This window comes from Notamacropus eugenii, chromosome 6 (assembly GCF_028372415.1).
Source record: "Notamacropus eugenii isolate mMacEug1 chromosome 6, mMacEug1.pri_v2, whole genome shotgun sequence".
NCBI lineage: Eukaryota > Metazoa > Chordata > Mammalia > Diprotodontia > Macropodidae > Notamacropus > Notamacropus eugenii.
Genome location: NC_092877.1, coordinates 163,881,855 through 163,902,943, shown reverse-complemented (window position 1 = coordinate 163,902,943; position 21,089 = coordinate 163,881,855).

Sequence of the window (21,089 nt, the reverse complement as noted above, 5' to 3'; positions counted from 1 at the left end):
GCAGTCTTGTAGCGTGGGAAACTTGGGAGATTAACATGGGGGAGGGACATGAAATGCCCCTTTTGCTCTGGTGGAAGGTAGGCAGTATACTAGGGGAGACATCCCTATAAGCCAGCTGCAAGCCACACCTCAGCAAAAAATGGGAAGGTCCTCAGGCACAGGGTGGTAGAACATGCAAGTGTGAATACCAGGACTCCCCAAGTCTACTGGCACTGGGAGGGTGACCAGTAGACTCCAACCTGGAAAACCACTACATGAACCAGTGGGCAGCCTTTCTCAAGCAACCAAACCTCCCTGTGGTTCAGCTCGCTACCAGGAAACACAACCCCAGGAGGCACCGCCTCCAGCAGCCAAACCTTCTAATGCTTCAAAGCAGCTTGGGTAAGCAGGTGTCCTCTAGAGACCAGACACTTCACCCCCACCCCAAGAGATTCAGTGTTACTACTAACCTCAGTTCAGCACCAGATAAGCTGCCAGACACCTATAGACTCCCAATGCCAGCACCCCAGCCCCCAATACACAAAGTCAGTGACTAAGTACCTGGTTTACATCACAAGAAGCTCAGGTCAGTACCCCTTATGCTCCCACAGGAGAGCTCAAATTTAAAAGCCAGGAAATGGGCAAACACCATGAGGAAAAAACAGAAACAGACAATGATCCTAGATTCTTACAGGGACAGGGAAGATCAAGGAACAAATTCAGAAGAGGACAACGCTATCAACACACCCACATCTAAAACTTCAACAGAGAATATGAACTGGTCGCAAGCACAAAAGTCTTCTTGGAAGAGCTGAAGAAGGATTTTAAAAGTCAAAGAAGAGAGGCAGAAGAAGAATTAGGAAAAGAAGTAAGAGGTATGCAAGAGAGAACAAATAACTGGGAAAAGGAAAGACAAAAATTGACTACAGAAAACAACTCCTTAAAAAGCAGAATTGGCCAAATGGAAAAGGAGGCAGAAAAATTTCCTGAGGAAAAGAGCTCCTTAAAAAGCAAAATGAACCAAATGGAAGAGGAGGTACAAAATCTAATTGAAGAAAATGATTCATTATAAATTAGAATTGGGCAAGTGGAAGCTAATGACTCTATGATATCAAGAATGAGTTCAAACAACATCAAAAGAATGAAAAAATAGAAGAAAATGTAAAATACTTCATTGGAAAAACACACCTGGAAAATAGATCCAGGAGAGATAATTTAAAAATTGTCAATCTACCTGAAAGTCATGAGGAAAAAAAGAGCCTGGATATCATGTTTCAAGAAATCATCAAAGGATTTTCGGCGGAGCCAAGATGGCGTAGTAGAAAGACGCACATACACATAGCTCCGAACCCACAACCCATAGAACAACTACAAAGAAGTAACTCAAGGCGAATTCTGCACCCAGAGGCCACAGAACATTGGAGCGAGGGAGATTTCTGTTCCGGAGAGACCTGCAAACCTCTCGTAAAAGGTCCTTCGTGCTGCGGACTGGGCGCCGGGACTGGGAGCTGAGTACAGCCGCGGCACCGAGAGGAACAGATCCGAGCGGGCTTCAGGGACGGGATCTCCAGCGGGCGCACAAGTACCTCCACCCACAGGTGACGGGGGTCGGTGAGAGAGTCCCTTTGGCGGGTCGAGGGGGAAGTGGGGTGCCCCCATGGCTCGGGCCCCCTCGGGAGACAGAAGCTGAGGGGCAGCGGCAGACCAGGGCTCCCCAAGCAGGCAGGAGCCTGGATCCATTGTTGAAGATCTGTGCATAAACTCCCTGAGGGAACTGAGCCTGAGAGGCAGCCCTGCCCTCACCTGAGCATCTGAATTTAATCTCACACTGAATAGCAGCCCTGCCCCCGCCCAAAGCCCTGAGGCTGGAAGCAGCATTTGAATCTCAGACCCCAAACACTGGCTGGGAGGATCAGGAGGTGAGGTGGGTGTGAGGAAAATATTCAGAGGTCAAGTCACTGGCTGGGAAAATGCCCAGAAAAGGGAAAAGAAATAAGACTATAGAAGGTTACTTTCTTGGTGAACAGGCATTTCCTCCCTTCCTTTCTGATGAGGAAGAACAATGCTTACCATCAGGCAAAGACACAGAAATCAAGGCTTCTGTATCTCAGCCCACTCAATGGGCTCAGGCCATGGAAGAGCTCAAAAAGAATTTTGAAAATCAAGTTAGAGAGGTGGAGGAAAAGCTGGGAAGAGAAATGAGAGACATGAAGTCAAAGCATGAACAGCAAATCAGCTCCCTGCTAAAGGAGACCCAAAAAAATGTTGAAGAAAATAACACCTTGAAAACTAGCCTAACTCAATTGGCAAAAGAGGTTCAAAAAGCCAATGAGGAGAAGAATGCTTTCAAAAGCAGAATTAGCCAAATGGAAAAGGAGATTCAAAAGCTCACTGAAGAAAATAGTTCTTTCAAAATTAGAATGGCACAGATGGAGGCTAAGGACTTTATGAGAAAGCAAGAAATCACAGAACAAAGCCAGAGGAATGGAAAAATGGAAGATAATGTGAAATATCTCATTGGAAAAACAACCGACCTTGAAAATAGATCCAGGAGAGACAATTTAAAAATTATGGGACTACCTGAAAGCCATGATCAAAAGAAGAGCCTAGACATCATCTTTCATGAAATTATCAATGAAAACTGCCCTGAGATTCTAGAACCAGAGGGCAAAATAAATATACAAGGAATCCACAGAACACCGCATGAAAGAGATCCAAAAAGAGAAACTCCTAGGAACATTGTGGCCAAATTCCAGAACTCCCAGGTGAAAGAGAAAATATTGCAAGCAGCTAGAAAGAAACAATTCAAGTATTGTGGAAATACAATCAGGATAACACAAGATCTAGCAGCTTCTACATTATGGGATCGAAGGGCATGGAATAGGATATTCCAGAAGTCAAAGGAACTAGGACTAAAACCAAGAATCACCTACCCAGCAAAACTGAGTATAATACTTCAGGGGAAAAATTGGTCTTTCAATGAAATAGAGGATTTTCAAGCATTCTTGATGAAAAGTCTAGAGCTGAAAAGAAAATTTGACTTCCAAACACAAGAATGAAGAGAACCATGAAAAGGTGAACAGCAAAGAGAAGTCATAAGGGACTTACTAAAGTTGAACTGTTTACATTCCTACATGGAAAGACAATATTTGTAACTCTTGAAACATTTCAGTATCTGGGTACTGGGTGGGATTACACACACACACATGCACACACGCACACACACATAGAGACAGAGTGCACAGAGTGAATTGAAGAGGATGGGATCATATCTTAAAAAAAATGAAATCAAGCAGTGAGAGAGAAAGATATTGGGAGGAGAAAGGGAGAATTGAATGGGGCAAATTATCTCTCATAAAAGAGGCAAGCAAAAGACTCATTAGTGGAGGGATAAAGAGGGGAGGTGAGAGAGAAACATGAAGTCTACTCTCATCACATTCCACTAAAGGAAAGAATAAAATGCCTACTCATTTTGGTATGAAAACCTATCTTACAATACAGGAAAGTGGAGGAGAAGGGGATAAGCAGAGTGGGGGGGGATGATAGAAGGGAGGGCATGGGGAGGAGAGTGCAATTTGAGGTCAACACTCATGGGGAGGGATAGGATTAAAAGAGAATAGAAGTAATGGGGGACAGGATAGGATGGAGGGAAATATAGTTAGTCCTACACAACACAACTATTATGGAAGTCATTTGAAAAACACAGATTTGGCCTATATTGAATTGCTTGCCTTCCAAAGGGAAGGGGCGGAGAGGGAGGGAGCTAAAGAAGTTGGAACTCAAAGTGTTAGGATCAACTGTAATGTTCTTACCACTAGGAAATAAGAAATACAGGTAAAGGGGTATAGAAAGCTATCTGGCCCTCCAGGACAAAAGAGAAGACAGAGACAAGGGCAGAGAGGGATGATAGAAGAGAGAGCAGATTGGTCATAGGGGCAATTAGAATGCTTGGCGTTTGGGGGGGGAGGGGAGAAAAGGGGAGAAAATTTGTAACCCAAAATTTTGTGAAAATGAATGTTAAAAGCTAAATAAAAAAAAAAAAAGAAATCATCAAAGAAAACTGCCTTGAGGTTCTGGAAGCAGAGGGTAAAATATTCATCAAAGGAATCCACCAATCACCTCCTGAAAAATATCCTAAATTGGAAATGCCAAGGAATATTGTAGTCAAATTCCAAAATTATCACGTCAAAGAGAAAAGTACTGCAAGCAGTCAGTAAGAAACAATTTAAATATTATGAAACGATAGTCAGGATTATGCAGGACCTTTCAGCTTCTACATTCAAAGACTGAGGGTTTGGAATATGATATTCCATAGGGCAAAACAGCTTGGATTACAACCAAGGATCAATTACCCAGAGAAACTGAACATAATCTTTCAGGAGAGGAGATGAATATTCTTTAGAATAGGGGACTTCCAAACCTTCTGATGAAAATACCAGAGCTCAACAGAAAATTTGGTCTACAAATACAAGACTCAAGAGAAACATAAAAAAAGAAATGAACAGAAAGAAAAACAACATGTTGTTCAGTAAGGGAAAATTCTTTACATCCCTACAAAGGAAGATAATGCCTGTAATTCCTAAGTATTGTATTTTTATTATGACATTTAAAAGGGATATGCATAGACAGAGAGAGTGGGAATAAGTTTGCTTTGATTTGAAGATAAAAATCTAATTATGTGGTAGAAATTGTACTGAGAGAAAAGGAGGAGGTATGAAAGGGTAAATTATATCACACGAAGAGGCACAAAGACTTATTAAAATATAAGGAAGGAGATGAGCATTTTTTGGACAATATTTTCATCAGATTTGGCTCAAAGAGGGAATAATATAATCAATTAGATTTAGCAATCTAATTTACCTTATAGGAAGTATGAGTAGAAAGGGGAAAGAAAACAGAGGTGGTGACTAGAAGGGAGGGAAGAAGCAGTAAGGGACAAGGGGAAGAAAAAGGCGGAGGCTCATATAAAAGAGGGCAGATTGGCGGTGTGGTGATCAAAAGCAAAACTGTAGTGAGGAGGGAAAGGGAGAAGGAGAGAGGAAAGCATAAACAAGAAGAACACTGGATGGAGATAAAGACACAGATAACAATCATAACTGTGAATGTGAATGATATCAACTCTCCCATAAAACAGAAGTGGATTGCAGAGTGAAAAACCATAACCTACAATATGTTATTTATAAGAAACTCATTAGAAGCAAATGGGAAACACATAGACTAAAGGTAAAAGGCTGGAGCAGAATATATTAGACTTCAGCTGAAGTAAAAAAGCAGGAGTAACAATCCTGATCTCAGACAAAGCAAAAGCAAAAATAGATGTAGTTTAAGAAGATAAGAAAGGAAACTAAATCCTGCTGAAAGGTACAATAGACAATGAAATAATATCACTGCTAAACATTTGTGGTATAGCATTCAAACTCTTAGAGAAATAAAGGGAGTTACAGGAAAATATAGACAACAAAACTATAGTAGTGAGGAACCTCAACCACCCCCTCTGAGAACAAAATAAACAAGAAAGAAGTTAAGGAGTAATAAGTAATGAGTAGAATTTTAAAGAAGTTAGATATGGTAGACCTCCGGAAAAAAATGAATTGGGATAGAAAGGAATATTCTTTTTTCTCAGTGGTATATGACACCTACACAAAAAGTGACCATGTATAAGGGCATAAAAACCTCAAAATCAAATGTGGAAAGGCAAGAACATGAAATGTGTCCTTTTCAAATCATGATGCAATAGCAATTACACGTAATAAAGGGCCACAGAAAGATGGACTAAAAATTAATTGGAAATGAAGTAATCTAATAGTAAAGAATGAATGGATCAAACAACAAGCCATAGGAACAATAAATAACTTAATTCAAGAGGAGAACAATAATGATACAATATATCAAAACTTTTGGGATGCAGCCAAAGTAGTTCTTAAGGGAAATTTTATAGATATAAATGCTTACATGAATGAAATAGAGAAAAAGGCTATCAATTAATTAGGCAAGCAACTAAAAAAGTTAAAAAAAATATATTCCCAATTAAATTCCAATTTAGAAATTCTGGAAACAAAGTAGAGATTAATAAAATTAAGAAAAGTATTGCACTATTGAATTGAAATTAAGAAAACTATTGAAATAAAACTAAGATATGGTTTTATGAAAAGAATAAAATAAACTTTTGGTTAATTTTGGTTAATTTAAAAAAAGAAAGAAGAAAACCAAATTACCTGTATCAACAATGAAAAGGATAAAGTCACCACCAATAAAGAGAAAATTAGAACAGTAATTATTTTGTTCAATTATATGCCAATAAATTTGATAATGTTATTGAAATGGATGAATACTTGCAAAAATATGATTTGCTGACATTAATAGAAGAGGAAATAAAATACTAAAATAACCCCATTTCAGAAAAAGAAACTAAACAAGCTGTCAGTGAACTCCCACTGAAAAAATCTCCAGGGCCAGATACATTTACAAGTGAATTTTATCAAACTATTAAAGAAAAATTAATTCCAATATTATATTAAACTATTTGGGAAAACAGGCAAAGAAGGAGTGCTACCCAATTGTTTTTTTATGAACGAATGATATGGTAGGATATGGTGTTGATAGCTAAACTGGGAAGAATCAAAAGAGAAAGAAAATTATAGACAATTTCTTTAATGAACACAGATGAAAAATTTTAAATAAACTATTAGCAAAGAGATTGTAGCAACTTATTTCAAGGATAATAAACTATGACCAGGTAGGATTTATACCAGGATTGCAGAGCTGGTTAAATATGAGAAAAACTATCAACATAATTAATCATATCAACAATAAAATTAATGGCAATCATATGATTATCTCAATAGATGTAGAGAAAGCTCTTAACAAAAAATCAACTCCCATGCCTATTCCATTATTCCTATTCCTATTAAAAACACTATAGAGCATAAGTATAAGTGAAGTTGAGCATTTTTATAAAACCATCATTTAGCATCATATGTAATTAGGGATAAGCCAGAAGCTTTTCCAATAAGATCAAGGGTGAAACAAGCATGTCCATTATCATCACTGCTATCCAACACTGTTATAGAAATATTAACTTCAGAAATAAGAGAATAAAAATAAATTGAAAGAATTAGAATAGACAATGAGGAAACAAACTCTTTGCAGATGATATGATAGTATACTTAGAGAATCCTAAAGAATAAAGTAAAAAAATACTTGAAATAATAAACAACTTTAGCTTAGTTGCAGGATATAAAATGAACCCACATAAATCATTGGAGTTTTTATATATTAGCAAGAAAGCCCAGTAGCAAGAGATAGAAAGTTAAATTCCATTTAAAGTTACTGTAGATAATTGCAAAATATTTGGGAGTCTACTTGCCGAAACAAACCCAGGAAACATATGAACACAATTACAAAACACTTTTCACTCAAATAAAATCATGTCAAAATAATTGGAAAAATATCAGTTGCTCATGGGTAGGCTAAGCTAAAATAATAAAACTGAATGGAGATAGAAAGGAATATATCATTTTCTCAGTGGTACATGGTGCATATACAAGAATTGACCATGTCCTAGATCAAGAAAGGCAAAGACAGTTGATGCATCCTTCTCAGATCATCATGCAATAGAAGTTATATGTAATAAAAGGCCATGGAAACATAAACCAAAAGCTAATTGGAAACTAAACAATTTAATCTTAAAGAATGAGCGGGTTAAACAACAAATCATAGAAGCAATCAACAACTTCATTCAAGAGAATGACAATAATAAAACAACCTATCAAATATTACAGGATACTGGAAAAGCAGTTCTTAGGGGAAGCTTTATATCTTTGAATGTCTACATGAATAAAATAGAGAAAGAGGATATAATAAATTGGGCATGCAGCTGAAAAAGCTAGAAAAAGAACAAATTGAAAATCCCCAATTAAATACCAAATTAGAAATACTGAAAACTAAAGGAGAGATTAATAACATTGAAATTAAGAAAACTATTGAACTAATAAATAAAACTAAGAGTTGGTGTTATGAAAAAATCAATGAAAGTGAAAAACATTTAGTCAATTTGATTAAAAAAAAGAAAGAAAACCAAATTGCCAATGTTAAGAATGGAAGGGGTGAACTCACCTCCAATAAGGAGGAAATTAAAACAATAATTAGAAATTACTTTGTCCAACTTTATGCCCATAAATTCAACAATTTAAATGACATGGATGAATATTTTAAAAAATATAAATTGTCCAGATTAACGGAAGAGGAAGTTGAATACTTCAACAACTTAATGTGAGAAAAAGAAATTGAACAAGCCATCAATGAACTCCCTAGGAAAAATTCTCCAGGGCCAGATGGATTTACAAGGGAATTCAATCAAACATTTAAAGAACAGTTAATTCCAACACTATATAGACTATTTGGGGAAATTGGCAAAGAAAGAGTCCTCCCAAATTCTTTTTATGATATAAATATGGTTATGATGCCTAAACCAGAAAGAGCCAAAACAGAGAAAGAAAGTTATAGACAAATTTCTCTAATGAATATAGATGCAAAAATTGTAAATAAGATTTTAGGAAAAAGAATATAGCAGCTTATCATGAGAATAATAAACTATGATCAGGTGGGATTTACATCAGGAATGCAGGGCTGGTTCAATATTATGAAAACTACTAACATTATTGATCATATCAAGAACAAAACTAATGGAAACCACATGATTATCTCAGTAGATGCAGAAAAAGTTTTTGACAAAATGCAACACCCATTCCTATGGAAAACGCTGGAGAGTATAGGAATAAAAGGAACTTTCAACAAAATGATAAGCAGTATCTACCTAATACCTTCAGCAAGTATTATATGCAATGGGTATAAGCAAGGTGCATTTCCAAGAAAATCAAGGGTGAAACAAGGATGTCCATTATCACCACTATTACTCAATATGGTACTAGAAATTTTAGCTGTAGCAATTAGAGAAGATAAAGAAATTGAAGGAATTAGAATAGGCAAAGAACAAACTATGTTATCACTCTTTGCAGATGATATGATGATATACTTAGAAAATCCCAGAGATTCAAGTAAAAAATTACTTGAAATAATAAACCACTTTGCTAAAGTTGCAGGTTACAAAATAAACCCACATAAATCATTTGCATTTCTATATATTACTAACAAAGTCCAATAGCAAGAGATAGAAAGAGAAATCTTGTTTAAAGCTACAGCACACAGTATGAAATATTTGGGAGTCTACTTGCCAAAACAAATCCAGGGACTATGTGAACACAATTACAAAACATTTTTCACATAAATAAAATAAGATCTAAGTAAATGGCAAAACATCAGATGCTCATGGATAGGCTAAGCTAATGTAATAAAATGACAATTCTACCTAAATTAATTTATTTGTTCAGTGTCATACCAAGCCAACTACCAGATAGTTATTTCTTAGTGCTAGAGAAAATAATATCAAAAATCATTTGGAAGAACAAAAGGTTCAGAATATAAAGGGAATTTTTGCTAGGGAAGGTGGTCTAGCCCTACCAGATCTCAAGTTGCATTATAAAGCAACAATCATCAAAACCACTTGGTACTGTCTAAGAAACTGAAGGGTAGACCAGTGGAATATGTTAGGTACTCAAGCCACAGTAGTTAATGAATATAGCAATCTGTTTGATAAACCCAAGGACCCCAGCTTCTGGGATAAGAACTTACCATTTGTCAAAAATTGCTGAGAAAACTGGATAATGGTGCAGCATAAACTGGGCATAGACCAATGCCTGAGAATGTATATAAGAATAAAGTACAAATCTAGGTATAAAGATTGATACAGTAAACAAATTAGGGAATCAGGGAATAGTGTATTTGTCAAATTTATGGATAATGGAGAAATTTATCACCCAACGAGAGAGAGAACATTATGAAGTACAAAATGGATAATTTTGATTACATTAAATTGAAAAGTTTTTGCACAAACAAACCCAATGCAACCAAGATTAGGAGGGTAGCAGAAAACTGGGAAAGAATTTTTGCAACTGGTGTCTGTGATAAAGGCCTCATTTCTAAAATATATAGATAACTGAGTCAAATGTACAAGAATACAAGTCATTCCCCAATTGATAAATGGTCAAAGGATATGAACAGGGAATTTTCAGAGGAAGAAATTAAAGCTATGTATAATCATATGAAAAAATGCTCTAAATCACTATTGAGTAGAGAGATGCAAATTAAAACAACTCTGGGGTACCCCATCACACCTATCAGATTGATAAACATGACAAAACAGGAAAATGATAAATGTCAGAGAAGATATGGGAGAGTTGGAACACTAATTCATTGCTGGTTGAGCTGTGAGTTGATCCAACCATTCCGGAGAGCAATTTGGAACTATACCCAAAGGGCTACAAAATGTGCATACCCTTTGACTCAGCAATTTTGCTCATGGACTCTTTTCCAAAGAGATCATAGAAACAGGAGAGAGTTCCATGGGTACAAAAATATTTATAGAGGCTGTCTTTGTGGTGACCATAAACTGGAAATCAAGGGGATGCCCATCAATTAGAGAATGACTGAACAAGTTGTGGTATATGAATGTAATGGAATACTATTTTGCCATGAGAAAAGATGAACAGGAAGACTTCATAGAGGGACTTATATGAATGGAAAGACTTATATGAACTGATACTGAGTGAAAGGAGAAGAACCGGGCTGTACGCAATACAGCCACATTGTGTGATGACGAACTTTCAGAGACATGACTCTTCTCAGTAATGCAAGTATCAAATACAACTACAAAAGACCCATGAAGAAAAAAACTATCCACATTCAGAGAAAGAACTATGGAACCTGAATGCAGAACAAGGTACACCATTTGATCTCTTCTTCATTTGTCATTTTATTTTGTTTCTTTTTTCTTGTGGTTCTTCCCATTGGTTCTAATACTTCTTTACAACATGCCTAATAAGAAAACATGTTTAATAGAAATGTATATGTAGAGGTTATATCAGATTGCTTGCTGACTTGGGGAAAGGGGAGCAGGGAAAGGTGAGAAAATTTTAAATTCAAAATCTTATGGAAGTCGATGTTGAAAACTAAAAATAATAAATATATTTTTAAAAAAGTAAAGGGCCAGCAGTCTTGGAATATGACATTCCAGAGGCAAAGGAGCTAAGATTGCAACCAAGAATCACCTATCTAGCAATACAGGGAAAAAAATGGATATTCAATACGATAGAGATATTTCATACATTCTTGAAAAAAGTCTATTATAAATAGGAAATTTGACTTTCAAATATAAGACTAAAGAGAAGCATGGTAAACAGGGAAGAAAATTTATAAGAGACTTATTAAAGTTGAACTGTTTACATTCATACATGGAAAAATTATATTTATAACTGAAAAGGCCTTAGAGTAGTTAGGAGTATGTACATATATATATATATGTATATAATATGGATATAGATATATCAATAAAGATATAGATAGATATATCTATATATAGATATAGACAGAGGGCACAGATGTGAATTAAATATGAAGGGATGATGTCTAAAAAATAAAATTAAAAGTGAGAGATGAATGTATTGGGGGTAAGAGAAAGGAAGAGGTAGAATACAATAGATTATCTCACATAAACGGGGCAAAAAAAGCTTTTGCAATGTAGGGAAAGAAGGAGGAGGTAAGAGGGACTGGAAATAACATACACACTCAGTTGGGTATAGAAATCTGTATTGCCCTACAAGAAAGTAGTGGGGAAGGGGATAAGAGAAATGTGTTTATGTGTGTGATAGAATTTTGGGCGGATTGAGGGAAGGGGTAGTCGGATGTAAAATACTTTTGAGGAAGGACAAGGTAAAAGGAGAGAAAAAAAATAGAATACACTGTGGAGTGGAGGGTGGAGTGGATACAATGGAGGGAAATATAATTAGTCTTTTAAAAAGTAAAAAAAAAATATTGCTTTGTAAAAGTATTTCCCTTTCTCAAAAACAGCTTTAAAATTTATCCTGATGTTAAAAAGACACTCAATGCACTTTTATAAAGTAAATTAGTTGAAATCCTCTAAAATGTTACATATCTCTTTTTCAACTTTTCAGAAAAAAATGATCTTAAAACTGAATTTATCAAAACTAAGTTGGTATAGAATATCTTTCAAGTAGCATAAATAAATCCCTAAAGTACAATAACAAACCAAATTTCTAATTACCACAAAATTTCTAATTACCTAATTCCTCCAGTCAAAAAGATATTTGTAATGGGGAGGAGATCCAGTATTTATGAGCCAAAAAGAACATATCCAATTGTATTAGCCTTATCACAATAAGAAAGTTTACTAGACCTTTTAAAATTTCCTCAAAATATCACCAGATTTAAAGAAAATAATTATGTTCTGGAATATCACATACATAGTGAACGTGGTAGCTCACAAACATCCAAATTAACATTGTATATGTATGTATATATGTATATGCTTAAATGAAGCAGACTTGAAAATCATAACCCTACTTTGGGCAAGAACTTCCCTTTACTCAGTAGGAATTCACCAACATAGAGAACTCTTGCACAGGGTAGATAAGAATTTATGACAGTTTCATAATATTTATAGGTGATGGCCAAAGAATTTTACAGGAAACTTCCTTTTAAATATAGACAATACTGAGAAGTTTATGATTTCTTAAATTTCGGTATTTCAGAATATTACAACACATGGTCAGCAAGGCTGACTAACAGCTTCCTAACTCATTCATTCTTTTTATTGTACGGTAATCTAATCTAATTTTAATCTAACAATATCTAGATTATAAGAGAAATTGCTTTTCAGAGACAGGTGATACAATTGTTCATGAAGCTGCATAGTTTAAGGAAATTTAGAAATATGACAATATCATAAACAATATCACATTTTAAATTTGAAGCAAAACCAGTTAATTACCAATTAGGTGACCCCAATTTAGTTAGGTGTGCTTCCAAATTACCATATAGAGAAAATCAAACATCTTGCCACCATTGAATTGTATGCTGATTACATCTAAAAAACTATATAAAATTATCAAGTATGAAGCAATTACATCCAATTAAAGATATAATAAACAGTTAACATTCAAATTGCATTTGTCCTTTGCCAAGCACTGTGCCAAGCACTGTAACAGTTATGTGACCCTTACAAAAACCATGGGAGGTGGATTCTATTATTATCTCCTTACAGAACTGTAAACTGGGATAAATAAGACTTTCTTGGGGCCACACAACTAACAAATTTTTAATGCCAAATAGCAAATATCTTTTTCCTATTAGGGTGTAATTTCCCATAATAACCCTGATAAGCAGTCTTCAGGATCAATTTTGACTTCAGATCAAATCTGGATTTATATCACTAATGATAACATTTTAACTTTTATAGCCTAGTTCTCTTAGCACATAAAAAGAAAAGATTCCCCTCTCCCCCTTTTTAAAAGACACATGTTGACAGTTCCTGGCTCTGAATAACCTTTTGCTCTACTTCCTTAAAGAGTTGGAGTCCCCTGTCTCCTTTGAGTCTCCCTAATTGTTCCATCTCTTCATTCTCATCCTCCTGGAAATTTCAAGCTATATATTCAAAGAAATGCACTAAGGTTTTACAAACAGTTTGAAATCATGCCTATTATCAGGCTAGTTTAAAATGTGCTGGGTTAAAATATCCAAAGACTCTAGGTTGTGCTGCTGCTTTTGGCCCAGGTAAAGAGACCCAAGGAATTTGATTTAATGCTGACAGGATGTGGCCAGTTTCTCCAGGCAAAAATCTCCTGAGCTTTCAGTTACCTAAATAGTAATTAAATAATTTAAAAGTACAAGGAAACATTTTAAGATTTTACATATTAATCATAAATAACCAATATACTTACCATAGCCGATATTTATGTAGTATTGAATTTAATAAGGGCTTCCTACAGATTTATCCTGAAAGGCAAGTGGACATTATTAAACAGATGATTATTTAACCTTACTCTTGGGCTATAGCTGGTAAGAGACTGATTTCTAAAAATCTTTTCCTGTACAATGTCTACTTCTGAACTGAAACCAAATCACTGCACTATAACTACCTCCCACGAGAATAAATCCTGAAATCTTAAAATAATGATGCCCTAACTCAGTTACTTATCTTCTACTGGTTATTATTTTCTTCATATTAGTCTAACAATTAAATCCATAACCCATAATAATTAAAGAAGAGTTCACATTTCTAACAATATTTTGTCAACCTCCAGAATCTGCTAAGATGCTTTCAGTGGTTCTACAACTTCAATTATCTAACATTATTTTTGTAGTCCCAAGGTGGCCAGTGTTGGACCATCCCCCCAAAAGTCTTATCAGCTTTTCCTCTTATCTTACAACCTAATCTCCCATAAAAGCCTATGGTGGGAGTTGGTAAAATTAATAAATCTTCCTCAGTGTTCTCCCTAACTACAGACTTTAGAATATTTTTTGGCAGGCTGCATTTTTAGCACAAACATGACAGAGATATTTTACAAACAGAGACACAGAAAGAAAAATGATAAGACAGATACAAATAACAAAATATGCAAATCTAATTTTCTTGTTGGTTTTTTATGCTTAATTTGTTTTTAAGATAATTTAGACCAGTCAAAATTCAAGGGTGTCTTTAGCTAACTGACCCAGGACTGCCAAGTATCTTTACACCAGTGCTGGCCATATGTGTGGTTGTTAGAATGACTCACCATGACCTAATTGCAGAAGATATCCATTTACCTTTCAGAAGACCTATGCAAGTAGTCTTCAACCCCAGTTACAGCTCAGAGAAAAAAATTCAGACTGGACCAAAAAGGCAGGAGTCTGACGACAGGAGCAAGGGATAGAGAATGGCTCATCAGGGCCAGAACTTTTAGGAGAATAAGTCCTGGGTGGCTGGTCCTAGCACTGCCATTGTCCTGGGAAGGATTCAGTCTCTTGTCACTTATCCTATTCAAGTCATTATCATAATGTCCTTCTGAAGAAAAACTCGACTTCTGACTGACTTTAATTAAGGATTTTGGAAGAAAGGGGCTGGGTGAAACTTTGAATCTCCAAGATACTGGCTATTAATAATCATTTTTCACAGGCCAAGCAGTTTAATTCTGTCACTGGTTAGTTAGATGTGAACTAGGAGCAAGTGATTTAATTAATTTCTTGCCATTACTATTTCTCTGTGTAGAAAGAAAGTGCTGGAGTAGGTTATCTCTACAATCTTTCTCTGTCTGTTAAATTATATTTAGATTTTTTAAAATAATGTAATAGCAAGGTTCCAACACAATAATTTTTGCTTATTTCTAGAAGACAAAGTAGACAAAAAACTAATGCAGTTAGTGGCTAAGGATTAGACCTATAACATCCCAAATGAAGGAATACCTTGTACAAATATAATTTGGTACTTTCTCTGAAACTTAGTGGCTTAGAGAGTCACCTAGGGTCTTAAAAGATTAATTAAGTGGTTTACCAAGGGGCATATGTCCAGTAGGTGTCAGAGATTGGACACGAACCCAGATTTCCTCATTCCACATCCAGCTCTATATCCACTTTGCCACATTGCCTCCCATGACAACCTTATGATCCATTAATTGAAATGTAATGTCCAATAATATGAAAGTCTTTGCCCCACAGTAATATGAGCTGGTCAACACACCTTAAAGCCTTGGGTTCAGTTATAGGTATAGGTTTTTGAAGGGAGCTGACAAAATTGAATGCAGGGAAGGAAGCCCAGAGTTGTTCTGAATCTTGAAATCATATCATGATAAACATAAATGACTCAGGAAAGACATGACTGTCATCTTTAAATTTTGAAGAAGAAGTGATGAAAGACTACACTTATTTTTGTTGGTTTCAGAAGATAGAAGTAGGACAAATGGGTGAAACTGACATGGAGACAAATTATAACTCAATATAATAAAGAATGTTATATCAGTTAGATCTGTTCAAATTGAGTGGTAAGATTTGAAAAGTATTATATTCTCTGTAATTGGAAAGAGTTGAGCAAAGGCTGATCATCTTAAGATCATAGATTGAGAAGTAAAAAGAATCTTGAAGGTGATCCTGGCCCCCTCATTTTAGAGAGGAGGAACTAAGAGATTCAGAGAAGTTAAAATACTTGTCCAGTGCCACACAGTTAAGTATGTGGCAGAGCTGGGGCTTGGATGACACATGGATAAGTAGCAGTCAGAGCTGAGGCTTGGACTCATGCCTCCTGATTCCAAATCCTATATTTTCCCCACTATCCTATGTTGTCTATCAGGGTTGTTGTTCAGAATATTCAGATTAGATGACCCAACATTCTGGGCTTCTTAAAGTTTTTCCATTCATGACCCCTAATCAGTGTTACTTAAACAGTAAATTAAGGGGTTGAACTCCTGAAGTCTCTTGTAACTCTACATCTATAATCATGTACTCTTTCCAATCCAATGACTATATCAAGAATAAACAACTGACTTGCAAGTTCTTATTAAAAACTATTGTAGAATTAGGAAATATCACTGAAAGTGAGTCCAAATAATGTTCTTTCAATGGGGTTAGTGAAATCATCGGATTCAAGTTCATCCATTTCTATCTCCTCTAAAGCTGAGAAAACAGAGTAAGGTACAAAAAAGAGTATTATACAATTGGTAAAGAAGAGAACTGGGATTTAAATCCAGGTCCTCTTAACCCAATTTCAGTGCTCATTTTATTGTACCATACCTGGTCTTCCATTTCAAGGTACGTATATAACTCTGAAAAATTCCTCCATTCTTTCTTCTTTCCTTTTCTTTTAATTACTTCAAAATGGCAGATGGGTGGTCAGGATTGAGGGGCATGCTTAATTAGAGATGGAGAACCAGAACTTTTCTTATCTTTCACATCCAAAGCCAATTAGCAAAGAACAACAGACCCTAATGATGCATTTCTGAATCATCAAGTACAACAATCAATAAGTGACCTTTTCATATTTATCATTGAAGAAGAAATACTATTTCCCTGTGTTAGTCATGAAATAATTAAAAGAACATTTCTCTCTCCAACTATTTTCAATAGTGAGATTAGGTCTGTGTTCTGAAAGCAAGATCTTGAGGTAGAATCATAACTAAACAGAACTATGTCTCCAGCAAATTCATTTGTGGTAAGGGAGAAATGAAGAGTATATCACCCAGTAAAGGTTAGGGATGTACACTGACAGAAAAAATAGTATGACTATCTTTGATTCCAGGATACAAAGGAGGGAATGGGAGAGACATTTTAAGATTTGGCCAGTTCATTCCCAAGAGTTCTTAACCTTGAGTCCATGAACTTGTTATTTTTTTTTCCTTTTGTAAAATAATAATTAATTATTTTTTTGTTTTCAACATTCACTTCCATAACATTTTGAGTTCAAAATTTTCTCCTCCTCCCCCCTCCCCAAGATGGCATGCAATCTGATATAGGCTCTACCTATACATTCATATTTAGATATATTTTTACCTTAGTCATGATGTAAAGAAGAACTAGAACTGATGGGAAGAACCACAAGAAAGAAGAAACAAAACAAAACAACAAAAGAAAAAGAGAGCAAATAGTATGCTTCCATCTGCATTCAGGCTCCAGTGTTCTTTTTTCCATGTTGACAGCATTTTCCATCTGTGTCTTCTGTCCTTACATTGCTGAGAATAATTAAGTCTATCAAAGTCAGGGAACCCTACAATGTCAGGGTACAGGACAGCATCACCAAGAATGAAACCTCCATCCAACCAAGTAGAAGAGTTTTTTGTGACACCAATAGACTTCTTGGGGAACTTGCAACTTTATGGGGGTGATGTTAAAGCTTATATGGAAAAATATAGCAGCTTAAAGGAGGGGGAGCAGTTCTTTAAGGGAGACAGCTGCTCCTTGAGAGAGCTCCCCCATGGGAGACTGTCCCACTAAAGGAGTTGGTCACTTAAGGGAGAAGCTACCTTATGGGTGGTGGCAGTCCCATAAAGGAGGTAGCCCCGCAAAGGAGAGTCCCCCCTCCCCAAAGGGAGATAGTCAGGAGAAGCTAGCCATTCTTATAGAGGAAAACTTACTGTGACTGGGGAGATGAGGTAAATAGGGATATGGAGGAAAGAAGGGGGGGGGTATGGTTCAGAGTTTGAAACATATCTAGGCACATCCAGGGCAGAGATGTGGAGGGGCTCCTGTTAGTTTTGGTATTTCATTGACCAGCCTTTTGGAATTTCATTGTCTCTTAAAGTGACTTTAAAGGATATTTGAGATAAAGAGCTTCTCACTGACTAGTCTATTTGAATCTCATCCAATCCACTATATAAAAAGTTTAAGAACCCCTTGATCATCAGATCACAAATGGAAGACACCCCAGAAGCCAGCTCTCTCACTTTGAAGATGAAGAAACTGAAACCCAGGGAGGTTAAGTGATTTTCCCAAGATCACACAGGTAACAAGCAGGAGAAAGGGAAAGGGAACTTGTGCTGCAACTGGTGTTCATGCCCTGTGCCTCCTGAGGATTTGGAGATAAAGTGTGGAGACAAAGTCCTGGACAACAAGTCTACTTATTGAGAAGAAACCCATTTTCTCCATTTACTTTTACTCCATTTACTTTTCTCCATGCCCACTCCTATGTTCCTCCTCATCCCTATGTTCCTACCAGAGAGCAAAGTTGCCATTAATCCCATGCCCTAACCCCTAACCTCACCTTGCTGATTAGAGTTCAACATTCAGGAAGAGATAAGTAAAGCATTTCAAAAAAGCCTTGAACTCCTCACTCACTAAGAACCTTGGTTACCACACTTATGTTTCATGGTGCAAAGATCAGGCATAATTTCCAAGTTTGTTTATTATTCTAGTTGGATCCCTGTTTCTGAACACTACTGTGTGACTTCAGAGAAAGGTTTCAGTGATGCAGAGAGGAATGCTGGAAAAGACAGTTTCTATTATTTTGGTCACCTCAAGTATCTAGTGTAGAGGGAAAATAAATAACTTGCTGTCTTAGAGATCTACCATGGAGGAGTTGAGAATCTAATGGAGGGAAACACCTGGGTGCCTTTTCTATGTATGGGGGAAGAGACAAATATATGAAATATATATATATATATATATATATGTGTGAAATATGAAAAAAACAAACATAAAGAAATTGATTTCTAGGACGTCTCAGCCCAAACAACACAAAAATTTTTGACTAGAAATAGTCAGAGCTCATTTTGTAAATTATGTCTTTACAGTCACAGAAATGTATGTTTTTGGAAATATTTTTATTTTTTTTACTTGATCAGTTTTTGATTTTTCAGATAATTAAAAATAAATATATATATATTTTTAGGCAGCTAGTTTGTGTAATGAATTGAGCCCTGGGTTTCAAGTCAAGACAACTTGGAATTCAATCAAGCATTAGATACTAATTGGTTGTGTGACTCTGAGTAAGTCACTTACCTTCTCTCAGTCTCAGTTTCTTAATTCCTAAAATTCCTTCAGTGTTGTTGTAAGGACCAAATAGTAGACCATATACAAAGCACTGTGCAAACCTTAGTAAAAGATAGCAATTCTCTCTATTAGTATAGGATTTTTAACATCTTTATTTAAATGATAAAGCCTAGGGAATTGTGATTTGCCTACACAGGTGGTAGTTATGAAAGTAAGATTTGAATGGAAAATTCTAGTTATGACTTACCCTGGTATTCAAGGACCTCCACAATCTGTTTTCCTCCTCCATTTCTAGTTTTTTTTCTAACCCCAGTCTTCTTCATGCATTCTACATTCTAGCCAAAACTGGACTGGTCAAGTGTTCCAGAAGTGAATTTTACCCTTCCTTACCTTGTGATTTGTCTTTGATGATCACCCCTCCCCATTACTAGAAAGTATTGCCTCTTCATACCCTTGATTGAAATCTTTCACTTCTTTTGAGGGTCAGCTCAGATGCTACATCTGTGAAGCCTACTCTTATATCCCAAGTGAAAATGATTTGTCCTTCCTTAAATTTCATCCTTAAAATTTCATATTTTAAATTCACTGCAATTTAGGAGAGAGTAAATTCCAGGCATGAGATATATTATGTGAGCAAACAAGGAAAAAGAAGATAATGTATTAGGAACAACACAGAGACCAGACTGGCTAGAGCATAGAGCAGTGTGTGGAGCAATTTATAGTAAACTAGGAAAGGGAGGCTGAAGTCACAGGTGATTTCAGATTCAATACGCTATCATTATAAAAATGCACAGCCCTGATTCAGGGATGGGCTAGATCAGTCACAGAAATTACAGGTTGCTAAAGCAGTCTAACTCTGTATGTAAGCGATCATATTCTCCCTGGACTCCCCAGTGACTGATCTTGATACCACTGAGAAGGTTCTGTTGCTTTCTGAGACCAGCAGCTGAAAAAGGATGGTGCATTTCTGGCATTGTTTCCTTGCAACTGACATGGACTTCACTAATCTTCTGTTTGATTCAGCTTTAGTCAAAGTCAACAGTGGCTGGGAGGGTTGACTCATCTGATGTGGAGTATGAATCCCTTATCAACTGTGTTAACAAAACTGAGCCCAGTCACCTAGTGGGTCTTTTAAGGGCCCTTTAAGAGGTCCTGAGGGATAGGAGAGACTGCCTAAAGCACCTAGTTCCTAGAATCATTCTGGTAATCCTATGACTTCATCTGTGCAGAAAAAGTTAGCTCCAGCCCTCTCCTAGATAGAGAAAGTTATAAGATCATAGACATAAAGATGGAAGGGCCATTAGCAGACACTTAGATCTGTACCCTTTATTTCCCATTTTATAGATGAGCAAAAAAATTAGAAGATGATGGGTAGCTCACAGAGTAACGATCACTTCTCCCCTGTCCATTTTTGCCTGCTATTAGAGATAATCACAGAAGGGAGAATATCAGTGTATATATTAGTATACATGATAAACTGGAGAACAAAATTTTGGATAAATGTGCAGGAGAAGTGGTATATATCTCAACAGTAAGGGAAGAGGTGAAAATCATGGGTGATTAGCATGCCTTCTGGGTGAGCAACTTTTAACAAGCTATTTCTAAACCTAGGCCAGTTGATTGTAAACTGTATAAAATGATCATAATACAAAATAATTCACATTCAGCATTCATTCATTACCATGTCCTGATTTTGTTTTTCCTTCAGCAGTGAAACATCTAATTCTATAATAATGAGTAATTTG